The following is a 14,761-nucleotide window of genomic DNA, read 5'->3' as shown; positions in this document are numbered from 1 at the left end:
TTGGCAGAGAAGTTCACCCGTGGGAAGACAATCTTAACACTGTTAAGTGAGACAAAGTATGCTACCATGTCTTCTTCCATTCCCTGCAATGTCAACCTGTTTTAAGGAAATAGCACGTTAGTCATTCTCATGGGTCGCCCTGTCAGCACCTCATGGGGGGAGAGACCAGTCACTGTGTGGGATATGCCTCCATTGGAAGCACCTTCACCCATGTCAGGCTTGTTTTTGCCAATCAGCTTATTAAACAATACATTTTTAGGGTTTGGTGTGCCGAGTTCTACTGCACCCCCAGATTGAGGATGATAGGCACAATGGGTTCTCAACTAAATCTGTAAAGCCTCTGACATGGACTGAACAATCTCATTCATAAAATCTCGACCACTGTTGGATGAGGCTTTTTACGGCAGACCCCACCTTGGTATGATCTCTCTCAGAAGAGCCTTGCCACAGCTGCTGCTGAAGCTCTCCTTCAAGGAAAAGCTTCAATCCATTTTGAAAATATGTCAACAATCACCAAACAATACTTGTTCCCCTCACAAGGGGTCAACTCAATGAAGTCCATCATTAAGTGCTCAAAGGGGCCCTCTGGCCTACGACACGGGGGATACTGAAATACTGCGTCCAACATTATTAGTCATACAGATAACACACTTTTGCAAAAATATTCAGCAAAACCAGTAAATCCTACTGTACTCCAATATTTATTTACAAGATCCACCATCCCTCCTTTTAACACATGGTCTAGACCATGTGACAACTTAGCAAGGTACTGGAAAGTACAAAGGGGCATGACAGGTCTATTAGAATCATCAAGCCATACACCCGAGGTGTCCTTGTGACAGTGTTCAGCCCACCTCCTTTCTCAGTCGCATCAGCTGCTGCCTGCAAAACAACATCATTAGGAGAGAAGGGATTAGTGGGAACAGGAACTGCTGTCATCTGTAGAAGGGGGGAAACAGAAGAGGAAGCAGCCAGCTTGGCCGCAAAATCAGCTTTAGCGTTCCGTTGAGAAACACTGTCCTTTGCAGAAGTTTGTGCTTGGCCACTGCAATAGATGAGGGGAGCTGAAAGGCCATCAGCAAAGAGGAGACAAGATCACTTGAGCAATAGTTTTTCCAGACAAAGTTAAAAATCCTCTATTCTTCCACAATGTGCCGAAATCATGCACAACACCAAATGCATATCTACTATCAGTATAGATATTAACAGAGCAATCCTTAACCAAAATACATGCTCTGGTTAAACCAAATAACTTGTGAGGAGTAAGTCTAGCACTTTCCACTGTTTGAACAGTGGTGATAACAGCATAGCCTACTAAAGGTTCACTCTTTTTGTTTCGCTGGGCAGAGCCATCCACAAAAAACTCATAGTCCGAATTCAAAAGAGGAACATCTTTTAGGTCAAGCCTATGGCCATAGTCAATCTCAATGGTCAACTCACAGTTAAGTTCTTTACCGGCATCAGCTGTAGGAAGAAAAGTAGATGGGTTAAGCACAGTACATCTTTTCAGGTTAACGTGAGACATTATCAACAGAATGTTCTGATAATCCAGCAATATGGCAGGCATAAAATGGGCAGTTTTAGCCTGTGTAGTAATGGCATGAACCACATGGGGAATAAGCACCATCAGCACAGTTATTGCTACAATATCACCCAGGGTTTTGGTTTGCCTGACCATACCAAACCATTCCATATTTTTGTCTCCGAGAATAATGGGTTTATGTCTGCTGTGTTGACACAGCCTGTTTTAACTTAATCAAGGATAATTCAGTCTCAGGTGTCCATTCCACCACTTCAGACATTTCCATCTTTCTGCCATAAATACAATCCTGCGGAGGCTGTATTGACTCTGCATAGACTTTCAACCATGGGCGACAGTAGCTAGCCACTCCCAACAGTGACATCATGTGCTGCCTAGTAACAGGTTTAGGCAGGGACTCTCTTTAGAGAGGGGTGACCCTCAGAAGTAATGTCATGACCCACATTTTTTACTGAACTTCTAGACAACTGCATCTTAGAGGGGGAAACTTTGTGACAATTTACAACTAAGACAATCAACAATGCCTTAGTATCTTCATGACAGATCTCCTCCGACAAGGAACAGACCAACAGGTCATCAACTTATTGACCCACAGTGCTACCTCCAGGGGGAACAAAACATTCCAGGTTCCTCGCCATTTCTGTCAGGACCCGGTTACGAACCTGGGTCTCCGGAGTGAGAAACAGTCACTTAACCAACTGAGCCACGAATAGTCAGCAGAACCCAGAAGATGAGGTAGACACAGCAGTACTTAAGACGGTGTATTTAATAAAGTAAAAAGGAGAAGTCCTTCAATACAAAAAATGGCAAATCCAAAAGGTGGTAGGAATAGCACAAAAAAGCCTCAAGAGATACTCAAAAACAAAAACAGAATTCCACAAGAGCATCCACCGGAATCGACAAGAATACACAGAACACTAGGGCTGGGTGCTAACATACAAACACAGAGCACAGAACTGAGGGAAACTAAGGGTTTAAATACAATCAGGGGAAACGAGGCACAGGTGCAAATAATAATGGGGAACAAGGGAAAAAACATAAGGTCAAAAAGCACAATGGGGGCATCTAGTGACCAAAACCCGGAACAACCCTGGCCAAATCCTGACAGAATCCCCCCTAGGAACGGCTCCTGACGTTCCTACCAGCTCTCTCAGGGTGGAGGGCCCTGAACTGACGAATGAGGTCAGGGTCCAGGATGTCTTTGGCAGGAACCCAGGAGCGCTCCTCGGGACCGTAGCCTTCCCAGTCCACCAGATACTGCCAGGACCGCTGCACCCGGCGGGAATCCAGTATCCGATGGACGGTATAAGCCGGCTGGCCTCCAATGACACGAGGCGGAGGGGAGGTCTGTCTGCCGGGACAAGGGAGAAAAAACAACAGGTTTTAACAATGAAATGTGAAATGTGGGATTAATCTTAAGGGATCTGGGTAAGTGTAGGCGATAAGAAACTGGGTTAACTCTCCTGGCAACCTTGAAGGGACCGATGTATTTTTGGGACAGCTTGCGAGACTCCACCCGTAGAGGTAAGTCTCTTGTGGAGAGCCAGACTCTCTGGCCGGGCGCAGGGTAGGCCCGGGACGGCGACGTCTGTTGGCTTGTTGTTGGTACCTCTGTGAGGAACGCATAAGATTAAGACGGGTCTTCCTCCACATAAGCCGACAGCGTCTGACGAACTTCAAGGCTGAAGGCACTCTGACTTCTGCCTCCTGGTCTGGGAACAATGGAGGAGCATAGCCAAACTGACACTCGTGCGGGGACATACCAGTGGAGGAGGAGCGCAAGGTGTTGTGCGCGTATTCGGCCCAAACAATAAAGGATGACCATGTGGACGGGTTGTCACGAGTCATACATCAGAGGGTGGTTTCCAGCTCTTGATTCATCCTCTCTGTTTGGCCGTTGGACTCCGGATGGTACCCTGAAGATAGACTGGCAGAAGCCCCCATGAGTTGGCAGAAGGCCTTCCAAAACCTTGAGGCGAACTGGGGACCTCTGTCAGAAACCATATCTTGAGGAATGCCGAAGACTCGGAACACATGATTAATTACCAACTCAGCCGTTTCCTTGGCAGAAGGTAACTTAGTCAGAGGGACGAACCTGGCCGCCTTTGAAAACCTGTCGATTATGACTAGGATAGTAGTATTGCCATGGGATGGAGGAAGTCCAGTAATAAAGTCCAATGAGATATGGGACCAGGGTCTGTGGGGAACAGGTAAAGGGTGAAGGAGTCCTTGAGGGCTGAGGTGAGAAGATTTGCCCTGGCAGCACACGGGACAGGCATTGACGAAAGTGGCAACGTCTTCTCTTATGGTAGGCCACCAGAATTTACGCTGGATGAACTCCAAGGTGCGACCTACGCCCGGATGACAGGTGAGGCGAGAGGAGTGCCCCCACAGAAGGACCTGAGTCCTCACTGCCTTGGGGACAAACAACCGATTGGCAGGACCTCCTTTCGGGTCCGGTTCGCTAGCTTGAGCACGTCTCACGGTATCCTCAACTTGCCACGAGATCGGAGCCACAATCTTAGCAGCAGGAAGGACAGGCATGTCCGTGTCATCTCGAATGGCAGGAGCGTAGACTCGGGACAGGGCATCCGGTTTGAGATTCTTCGACCCGGGCCGATAGGTGAGGATAAACTGGAATCGATTGAAGAAAAGAGACCATCTAGCTTGTCTAGAGTTCAACCGCTTCGCCTGCTGGATATACTCCAGATTTTTGTGGTCCGTAAGCACTTGAAACGGGTGAGAAGCCCCCTCGAGCCAGTGTCTCCATTCCTTCAATGCCATCTTAACCGCTAGGAGTTCACGATCCCCCACATCGTAGTTCCTCTCAGTCGGGGTAAGCCGGTGTGAGAAGAAAGCGCACGGATGAAGCTTCTTGTCTTCACCCCTCTGAGACAGGACAGCTCCAACACCAACCTCTGATGCGTCTACCTCCACCACAAATGGTTCATCCGTAGTCGGTAGTATCAGGATGGGAGCAGAGAGAACGCGCTGCTTGAGTCCTTGGAAGGCCATCTCAGCTTCTCTTCCCCACAAAAACCTTGCATTGCCACCCTTGGTTAAAGCTGAGAGAGGGGCTGCCACCAAGCTGAAGTTCTTGATGAACTTGCGGTAAAAGTTTGTGAAGCCCAGGAAACGCTGAACTTCCTTAACGGATTTGGGGGTGGGCCAATCCGCTACCGCCCCTACCTTCCTGGGGTCCATTTGGACTCGACCGGGTTCCACTACAAATCCCAGGAATTGTACTCGGGATGAATGGAATTCACATTTTTCCGGCTTAACGTACAGATGGCTGTCCAGGAGGCGTTTGAGTACTTGTCTGACATGCTTAGTGTGTTCTTGAAGGGAGCTCGAAAAGATGAGGATGTCATCCAAGTAAACGAACACAAATATGTTAAGCATATCCCTAAGCACATCGTTTATGAGCGCTTGGAACACCGCTGGGGCGTTGGTCAGGCCGAAGGGCATCACCAAGTATTCATAGTGACCAGTAGGCGTGTTGAAAGCGGTCTTCCACTCGTCACCAGGTCTGATCCGCACAAGATGGTATGCGTTCCGCAGGTCAAGCTTAGTGAAAACAACTGCTTCCTGGAGCAGCTCGAAGGCTGTGTCCATAAGGGGTAGCGGGTAACGGTTACGGACGGTTATGGCATTGAGTCCCCGGTAGTCGATGCAAGGACGTAATCCACCGTCTTTCTTGGCCACAAAGAAAAACCCTGCTCCCGCCGGGGAGGTGGATGGACGCATGAAGCCTGCTTCCAGAGCGTCCTTGATGTAGGTATCCATAGCAGCTCGTTCGGGTGGAGATAGAGAAAAGATCCGACCCCTGGGGGGGCAAGTGCCCGGAAACAGGTCGATGGGGCAATCGTAAGGTCTATGGGGTGGTAGCATGGTGGCCCTCTGTTTGCTAAACACCAGTTTGAGGTCATGGTAACACTCGGGAACTCGGGTCAGGTCGATGGATTCTAAAGACTCGGAAGTAGAACTCGGGGAATTCTGGAAAATACAAGTAGCTTGGCATGTAGGACCCCACTGCTTGATAGTGCCCACAGACCAGTCGATGTGAGGGTTATGGCTGTGAAGCCAGGGGTATCCAAGGACGAGAGGGAACTCGGAACAGGAGATCAAATGAAAGTTCATCAATTCCTGGTGTTGTGAAACTGAAAGTCGCAAGGAGGTAGTGACATGAGTGACAAGTCCAGATCCCAAAGGGCTTCCATCCAATGTAGTGACCCTCATGGGTTCACTTAGAGGTTCAGAGGGAACGCCATTCTCCTTCGCCCAGACATCATCCATGAAGTTACCTGCGGCTCCAGAGTCTACCAAGGCTTGAAGGTGAAGCTTGTGGTTGTCCCAGGAGAGGGTGACTGGAATGAGCAGACGGGAGTTGGACGGATGGGAGGAGGTTATGTTTCCCGTTACAGTTCCCCCGGTCTGTACGGGACAGAGCGTTTCCCTGGAGCCCGGGACACGTGGAACGGAAATGGCCCGGTTTGCCGCAATATAGACAGCGTCGCACCCTCATCCGGCGGTCTCTCTCAGACTGGGAGATGCGTCCAATCTGCATGGGTTCCGATGGAGCCAGCGAGGATAAAGGTGGGGACTCGGAGCTGGGACTGATAGGGGCTAGAGGTCTACGGTTGAGTTCTCTCTCTCTCAGACGCTGGTCAATGCGTGAGGCCAACTTGATCAGTGACTCGAGATTGTCCGGTGGTTCCCGAGTGGCCAGTTCATCTTGGATAGTGTCGGAAAGGCCTTTCAGAAAGCACACCGTGAGCGCCTCGTTGTTCCAGCCACTTGCTGCTGCCACCGTGCGGAACTGGATGGCATAGTCCGTCACGCTGCGCCAACCTTGGTGGAGAGTCAGGAGCTGTTTGGCTGAGTCAGAACCACTGCTTGGGCCTTGAAACACTCGTTTGAATTCCTCAGCAAAGGCAGAGTAGCTGGCACAGCAGGAACTATGGGCATCCCACACAACAGTAGCCCAGACCAGGGCTTTCTCCGACAGCAGGGTGATGATATAAGCGATCTTAGACCGGTCGGTGGGAAACGACGAGGGTTGTAGCTCAAAGGAGAGAGAAAATTGGGTGAGAAACCCTTTACAAGCACTTGGATCACCTGAGAACCGTTGGGGAGGTGGAAGACGAGGTTCAGCCAGGGGGTTAACTGCCATGGGTACGTGAATCTGAGGTACTGGGACGGGAACTGTTGCCGGGGTAAGAAGATGAGAATGTCTAGCCATTAAGGCCTCTTGCTGAACCAGGGCGGCTTTGTGGCGTTGGACAGTCTCCTGGTGGTGGGACAGCATGGCAAAAAGGTCCTGGGAACTGGCTGCCTCTGGGTTCATTTTTGGCTCTGTGTTTCTGTCAGGACCCGGTTACGAACCTGGGTCTCCGGAGTGAGAAACAGTCACTTAACCAACTGAGCCACGAACAGTCAGCAGAACCCAGAAGATGAGGCAGACACAGCAGTACTTAAGACGGTGTATTTAATAAAGTAAAAAGGAGAAGTCCTTCAATACAAAAAATGGCAAATCCAAAAGGTGGTAGGAATAGCACAAAAAAGCCTCAAGAGATACTCAAAAACAAAAACAGAATTCCACAAGAGAATACACAGAACACTAGGGCTGGGTGCTAACATACAAACACAGAGCACAGAACTGAGGGAAACTAAGGGTTTAAATACAATCAGGGGAAAACGAGGCACAGGTGCAAATAATAATGGGGAACAAGGGAAAAAACATAAGGTCAAAAAGCACAATGGGGGCATCTAGTGACCAAAACCCGGAACAACCCTGGCCAAATCCTGACAATTTCCTGGGAAAAATTACAGTTGATTCAACGTAGACTTATTGCATCACCGTCCAAGTCTATTTTTCCCAATAAACCTAAAAGAGAACCAATCCTGTGACACATGGTCAACAGGGATGCTGAAAATGCATTAGCCAAATCATAACCAAAAAACAACATCTCCCTGGGGAAACTTGGGAAAGACGAGTAACTGTGTTCGGCACCAGGGGTGCTCTTGCATACACAGCATTATTAACTATTCTAAGATCTTGTACAAAACGATATTCACCAGATGGCTTCCTAACAGGTAAAATATAGGTGTTACAGAGAAAATTTGGGCATGGGATCAAAGCCCCATTTTCCATCAGGGATGGATGGATGGGAATAATACAATTTTCTGCTTCTTTGCTATGAGGGTGCTGAGCTTTATATGGTCTGTAATTATTCTTTGGGACAACTTTCACCAGAGTGGCACCTCTCATCTTCCCAATATCGGTCTTGGAGACAGCCTTGAGCTGGCACTTCATCCAGCCATGGTATGTGGGAGTTATCTCGGGACATGACCATCATACTTTCGGGAGGAATAGGTTCCTTTTTTGTATCATTCGGGTAGTAACCCAACAAGATACAACATCTTTCCATTGTTGATTGGGGGTTTTCGACATACTAGTATGGGACAACGCCCAGTACTTCATACATTGATCTCTGTACATCAGACAGCAAAACCCCGGCCGCTGTAAATTCCTCACCGTAGTATAGTCCACATCAAATGTGACTTCCACTCTGATTCTCTGCTTTGTCCATCTTTGATATTTAGGGTCTTCTTCACATGAGGGGACAGCTTCTGTGCAGGATCGTTCAAATACCAGGCATAATAACACTGGTACATGGACGGGTATATCCCGTTTGTAGGGGAATGGAGGGACAAGCCCTCAGCAGTGCATGCACCAGTCAGATTCATCTTGCACATCAGATCTCTTCTCAGGAGATATCCATCTTCCCATTTAACATGTAGGGGGTAAGTGAGGCATTCTTCAGAGGGAATTCCTGATGCACCAACAGTGTGGATGTTTTTTTGGGGGGGAGGGGTTACTTTCAGGGCAGATTGTTTCAACACTGAGATAGCAGCCCCAGTGTCTCCTAGGAATGGAATCTTCTGGCCAAGTATTTCAATTTCTATCAGGGGTTTTTCAGTCGGAAAAGGTGACTCAGCATCTGGCATGCTTCTTGTGGTTCTTCATCATCGGAGTCTATTTCCACCTCATCCTATGTTCTTTGCCCACCAAAGGAATGTCCAACCCTTACATCTTCAGGTGGCCATTCACCCTGGTCATCTCCATCACCAGGACAGTCCCTTGGAAAATGTCCTGGCTTGCTACAGTTGTGGTAGCTCCAGTCTCTCCCTCCAGAGGCGCCTTACGCTCCTCGCCCCCTGCCTCTTCCCCCTCCTTGGCCTCGTCCTAGTCCTCCACCTCCACGGTATCCTCTTCCCCTCCTCCAACAAAAAACATCAACTGTGCAGCTTATAGTGCAGCCAATCCATCATGACTGGACTGCCGACGTGATCGCCCAATGTGGTCTCAACAGGCTATTCTGTTCCGATATCGCCAAAGAACCATCTACTACCCCCGGCCTGCTAGCTTTTCTGAACGCTGTGTCCCCTGCACGACAAGCGTAGTAGTGACAACCAAACAGCACCTGTTGCTGCTCTTTTGTCTCTATGATAACTCGGCTACACAGCTGATGCCCCCTGGACTGTTTCAATAACACGGTACCTCATTCTGTTTACCTGTCGGCCCCAGCCTCAAACTCAGGTCCTGTACGTATCTAACTGACCCGCTCTGCCCATTCATCGCCATTTAGCCGTTGTTGTCTTAGCTCTCCTGATCAACGCCTGTGAGTGCTTTATTTCTCTCTCTAATGTCAATATTCCTTGTCTACTGCTGTCTTGGCTAGGTTGTATTGTTTTATTTCACTATAGAGCCCTCGGTCCCGCTCAAAATGCCTTAGATAGCTCTTTCGTCCCACCACACACACATGCGGAGACCTCACCTAGGTTAATTAATGCCTCCAGAGACGAAACCTTTCTCGTTGTCACACATAGGTTTACCTTCACTGTACTCACATCCTACCCTACACAACCTACCCAAATGAGTATAAATGTACTTACTGAAATTAATTTGTCAGTCCTGCCAGGTTTCGTAGATGATGTGTTATCTCCCGGGCAGCCCAGAGTGAGTGTCTGGTCTGGGATGGTCCTCAACGTCTTTGGTCAGACGAGAATTTCCCTTGCATGCTTTCACATGGAATGTGACCCAGTGTTCCCTCACAGACCCTCACTGCCAAGCTCCAAAGGTAGAAAAAAATCATCCTGTTTCGTGACGCCAAATTGTTTTGGAAATTACCAATAAGGACTCAAAGCCAAAGTTAAATGAAGATATCTTTATTATCACAGCTGGTGAGGTTACAACAAACATAATACTCAAAGTACAAGTTTTTCAGAAGCTCTGACAGCTCAATTTCTTGGCAATTTCTCACATGGAATAGCCTTCATTTCTCAGAACAAGAATAGACTGATGAGATTCTGAAGAAAGTACTTTGTTTCTGGCCATTTTGAGTCTGTAATTGAACCCACAAATGCTGATGCTCCAGATACTCAACTAGTTCTAAAGGCCAGTTTTATACCTTATTTAATCAGCACGTCAGTTTTCAGCTATGCTAACATAATTACAAAAGGCTTTTCTAATGATCAAATAGTTTTTTAAAACAATCAACTTGGATTAGCTAACACAATGTGCCATTGGAACATAGGAGTGATGGTTGCTGATAATGGGCTTCTGTACGCCTACAGTGCCTTGCGAAAGTATTCGGCCCCTTTGAACTTTGCGACCTTTTGCCACATTTCAGGCTTCAAACATAAAGATATAAAACTGTATTTTTTTGTGAAGAATCAACAACAAGTGGGACACAATCATGAAGTGGAACGACATTTATTGGATATTTCAAACTTTTTAAAAATTATTCCACCCCCTTAAGTTAATACTTTGTAGCGTCACCTTTTGCTGCGATTACAGCTGTAAGTCGCTTGGGGTATGTCTCTATCAGTTTTGCACATCGAGAGACTGAAATTGTTTCCCATTCCTCCTTGCAAAACAGCTCGAGCTCAGTGAGGTTGGATGGAGAGCATTTGTGAACAGCAGTTTTCAGTTCTTTCCACAGATTCTCGATTGGATTCAGATCTGGACTTTGACTTGGCCATTCTAACACCCGGATATGTTTATTTTTGAACCATTCCATTGTAGATTTTGCTTTATGTTTTGGATCATTGTCTTGTTGGAAGACAAATCTCCGTCCCAGTCTCAGGTCTTTTGCAGAATCCATCAGGTTTTCTTCCAGAATGGTCCTGTATTTGGCTCCATCCATCTTCCCATCAATTTTAACCACCTTCCCTGTCCCTGCTGAAGAAAAGCAGGCCCAAACCATGATGCTGCCACCACCATGTTTGACAGTGGGTATGGTGTGTTCAGGGTGATGCGCTGTGTTGCTTTTACGCCAAACATAACATTTTGCATTGTTGCCAAAAAGTTCAATTTTGGTTTCATCTGACCAGAGCACCTTCTTCCACATGTTTGGTGTGTCTCCCAGGTGGCTTGTGGAAAACTTTAAATGACACTTTTTATGGATATCTTTAAGAAATGGCTTTCTTCTTGCCACTCTTCCATAAAGGCCAGATTTGTGCAATATACGACTGATTGTTGTCCTATGCACAGAATCTCCCACCTCAGCTGTAGATCTCTGCAGTTCATCCAGAGTGATCATGGGCCTCTTGGCTGCATCTCTGATCAGTCTTCTCCTTGTATGAGCTGAAAGTTTAGAGGGACGGCCAGGTCTTGGTAGATTTGCAGTGGTCTGATACTCCTTCCATTTCAATATTATCGCTTGCACAGTGCTCCTTGGGATGTTTAAAGCTTGGGAAATCTTTTTGTATCCAAATCCGGCTTTAAACCTCTTCACAACAGTATCTCGGACCTGCCTGGTGTGTTGCTTGTTCTTCATGATGCTCTCTGCGCTTTTAACGGACCTCTGAGACTATCACAGTGCAGGTGCATTTATACGGAGACTTGATTACACACAGGTGGATTGTATTTATCATCATTAGTCATTTAGGTCAACATTGGATCATTCAGAGATCCTCACTGAACTTCTGGAGAGAGTTTGCTGCACTGAAAGTAAAGGGGCTGAATAATTTTGCACGCCCAATTTTTCAGTTTTTGATTTGTTAAAAAAGTTTGAAATATCCAATAAATGTCATTCCACTTCATGATTGTGTCCCACTTGTTGTTGATTCTTCACAAAAAAATACAGTTTTATATCTTTATGTTTGAAGCCTGAAATGTGGCAAAAGGTCGCAAAGTTCAAGGGGGCCGAATACTTTCGCAAGGCACTGTATGTAGATATTCCATTTTAAAAAATCTGCCATTTCCAGCTACAATAGTCATTTACAACAGTGACCACAAACTTGACAATGACCCCATTTCCAGCTACAATAGTCATTCTAAGTGACCCCAAACTTTTGAACGGTAGTGTAAGTATTCCGACCATTTATTCAGTACTTTGTTGAAGCACCTTTGGCAGTGATTACAGTTTCAGATCTTCTTGGGTATGATGCTGCAAGCTTGGCATACCTGTATTTGGGGAGTTTCTCCCATTCTTCTCTGCAGATCTTTTCAAGCTCTTTCAGGTTGGATGGGGAGCATCACTGCACAGCTATTTTCTGGTCTCTCCAGAGATGTTTGATCGGGTTCAAGTCTGGGGCTCTGGTTGGGCTCACCAAGGACATTCAGAGACTTGTCCTGAAGCCAATTCTGTGTTGTCTTGGCTGTGGCTTAGGGTTGTTGTCCTGTTGGAAGGTGAACCTTCACCCAAGTTTGAGGTCATGAGCACTCTGGAGAAGGTTTTCATCAAGGATCTCTCTATACTTTGCTCCATTAATCTTTCGCACGATCCTGACTAGTCTCAGAGTCCCTGCAGCTGAAAAACATCCCCATAGCACGATACTGTTACCACCGTGCTTCACCCTAGGGATGGTGTGTCACGCCCTGGTCTTAGTATTTTGTGTTTTCTTCATTTATTTGGTCAGGCCAGGGTGTGGCATGGGTTTTTGTATGTGGTGGGTTTTTGTATTGGGGTTTTTTCACATGTATTGGGATGATAGCTTAGTAGGCTGTCTGAAGTGGTTCTCAATCAGAGGCAGGTGTTTATCGTTGTCTCTGATTTGGAACCATATTTAGGCAGCCATATTCTTTGAGTGTTTCGTGGGTGATTGTCCTTATGTCCTTATTGTCCTTATGTCCTTTTGTCACTGTTCTGTGTTAATTTACACCAGTATAGGCTGTTTTCGGTTTTCTTGTTACGTTTGTTGTTGTTTTGTATTTTGATTCGTGTTTACTTTTGTTTATTAAACATGGATCGCAATCTACACGCTGCATTTTGGTCCGACTCTCCTTCGCACATAGAAAACCGTAACATGGTGCCAGGTTTCCTCCAGACGTGATGCTTGGAATTCGAGCCAAAGAGTTCAATATTGCTTTCATCAGACCAGAGAATCTTTTTTCTCATTGACTGAGTATCCTTTAGTTGCCTTTTGGCAAATTCCAAGCAGGCTGTTATGTGCCTTTTATTGAGGAGTGGCTGCAGAGATGGGTGTCCTTCTGTAAGGTTTTCCCATCTCCACAGAGGAACTTTGGAGCACTGTCAGAGTGACCATCGGGTTGGTCACCTCCCTGACCAAGGCCCTTCTCTCTGATTGCTCAGTTTGCCTGGGCGGCCAGCTCAAAATTTCTTCCATTTAAGAATGATGGAGGCCACTGTGTTCTTGGGGACTTTCAATGCTGCAGAAATATTTTGGTACCCTTCCTCAGATCTGTTCCTCAACACAATAATATCTCGGAGCTCTACGAACAATTTATTTGACCTCATGGCTTGGTTTTTGCTCTGACGTGCACTGTCAACTGTGGGACCTTATTTAGACCAGTGTGTGCCTTTCCAAATCATGTCCAATCAATTTCTATTTGTATTTATTATGGATCCCCATTAGCTACTGCCTGGGGTCCAGCAAAATTAAGGCAGTTCATACAATTTTAAACATTACAATACAAAACACACTGTGTGCTCTCAGACCCCTACTCCACCACTACCACATATCTACAGTACTAAATCCATGTGTATGTATGGTTCGTATGTTATCTTATGTGTGTGCATGCATCTGTGCCAATGTTTGTGTTGCTTCACAGTCCCCGCTGTTCCATAGTGTTTTTTAATCTGTTTTTTAAAATCATTTTTATTGCTTGCATCAGTTACTTGATGTGGAATAGAGTTCCATGTAGTCATGGCTCTATGTAGTACTGTGTGCCTCCCATAGTCTGTTTTGGACTTGGAGATTGTGAAGAGACCTCTTGTGGCAAGTCTTGCGGGGTATGCATGGGTGTCCAAGCTGTGTGCCAGTAGTTAAGACAGACAGCTTGATGCATTCAACATGTCAATCAATACCTCTCACAAACAAATGAAGTGATGAAGTCACTGCCCTGTTCTGAGCCAATTGCAATTTTCTCAAGTCCTTTTTTGTGGCACCTGACCACACGACTGAACAGTAGTCAAGGTGCGACAAAACTAGCGTCTGTAGGACCCGCCTTGTTGATAGTGTTGTTAAGGAAGAGAGTCACTTTATTTTTTAATTTTTTTACCTTTTATTTTACTAGGCAAGTCAGTTAAGAACAAATTCTTATTTTCAATGATGGCCTAGGAACAGTGGGTTAACTGCCTGTTAAGGGGCAGAACAAAAGATTTTGTACCTTGTCAGCTTGGGGATTTGAACATGCAACCTTTTGGTTACTAGGCCAATGCTCTAACCACTAGGCTACCCTAGACAGACTTCTCCCTGTTGTAGCTATAATTGCATCAATAGGTTTTGACCATGAGAGTTTACAATCTAATGTTACTCCAAGCAGTTTAGTCATCTCAACTTGCTCAATTTCCACATTATTTATTACAAGATTTAGTTGAATTTTAGGGTTTTGTGAGTGTTTTGTTCCAAATACAATTTTTTTGTTTTAGTAATATTTAGGGCTAACTTATTCCTTGCCACCCACTCTGAAACTAACTGCAGCTCTTTGTTAAGTGTTGCAGTCATTTCAGTCACTGTAGTAGCTGATGTGTATAGTGTTGAGTCATCTGCATACATAGACACTCTGACTTTTCTCAAAGTCAGTGGCATGTCGTTAGAAAAATAGGAAAAAGCAAACTGGATTATATTTGATAGGCTTCCATTAATGAACACCCTCTGTGTTCTGTTAGACAAGTAACTCTTTATCCACGTTATATCAGGGGGTGTAAAGCCACAACAAATATGTTTTACCAGCAGCAGACTATGATC

The sequence above is a fragment of the Oncorhynchus masou genome, chromosome 28 (assembly GCF_036934945.1).
Source record: "Oncorhynchus masou masou isolate Uvic2021 chromosome 28, UVic_Omas_1.1, whole genome shotgun sequence".
In the NCBI taxonomy this organism is placed as follows: Eukaryota; Metazoa; Chordata; class Actinopteri; order Salmoniformes; family Salmonidae; genus Oncorhynchus; species Oncorhynchus masou.
This window is presented reverse-complemented; position numbering follows the sequence as displayed.